Below are 1,140 nucleotides of genomic sequence, written 5' to 3'. Positions count from 1 at the left end.
CATGAGCCCTTGATAGTTTATAAATTGGTATTTTGTCATATCTTGCCCTGTCCGACGTCTCCCTTCACCCATTTTTCGGTTGTCTGTCCCCCAGGAGGAGGTCACATATAGTTCCTTGTAATCAGTTCCCTCTTTCCTACCCATTCTAATGTTTCCTACCCCCCCACTATCATGATCCCAATTCTACCTTACAAATCCAGCTAGACTAGAGCATGTACACAAGTACAGATAAGAGCTGGAAACACATGGAATCCAGGACAGATAAACCCCTCAGGACCAATAATGAGAGTAGTATTAAGAGGAGGGTAAAAACAGGAAGGGTAATAAGAAGGTGGGGGCGGCAGAGGGGGGGAGCAGAGAAAGGGGAAACCAATCACAATCATCTACATATAATCCCCTCCCAGGGGGATGGACAACAGAAAAGTAGGTGAAGGGAGACATTAGTCAGTGTAAGACAATGAAAAAAATTATAAATTTCAAGGGTTCATGAGGGAGGGAGGCTGGGGGATGGAGGGGGGAAAATGAGGAGCTGATACCAAGGGCTCAAGTAGAAAGAAAATGTTTTGAAAATGATGATGGCAACAAATGTGCTTGACACAATGGATGTATGTATGGGTTGTAATAAGAGCCATATAAGTCCCCAATTTTTTTTTACTGCCATGTGATATTAATGATATTGTTCTATAGTTTCAGCATTCTGTTTGGTCACCTTACTTTGGAATGGGTGCTAATATGGGTCTCTTCCTGTCAACCTTGACCAAGTGGTTGTTTTCCAAATTTTTTGGCATAGAGGACCTTTCAGTGCTCATTCAGCTTGTGGAAACATTTCAATCAGAATTCCATCAATTCTTGGAGCCCTGATTTTGGCTAGTGCCTTTCCTGTGGCTTCGACTTCTCCCTTCGGTAGAAGTGTCACTAGTATAATTAAAGTTCCTGTCCCCAGTTAAAGAAATGAGTTTCATGTCTTTCTGGCAATTCTTGATGCACCTCATTGGGCAGGGGATACAGAGGGAGGTGATTGATAAGAGTTAGGTAACTACAGGATTCCCCTGGGTGGTGCAAACAATTTAGTGCTCAATCACTACCCAAAAGATTGGTGGTGGAAACCCATCCAGAGACACTGAACAAGATAAGCCGGGG

The sequence above is a fragment of the Echinops telfairi genome, unplaced genomic scaffold, assembly GCF_000313985.2.
Source record: "Echinops telfairi isolate 266 unplaced genomic scaffold, ASM31398v2 ScPeMD7_443;HRSCAF=831, whole genome shotgun sequence".
NCBI lineage: Eukaryota > Metazoa > Chordata > Mammalia > Afrosoricida > Tenrecidae > Echinops > Echinops telfairi.
The sequence above is the reverse complement of the archived record's forward strand: the minus strand, read 5'-3'. Positions refer to the sequence as shown.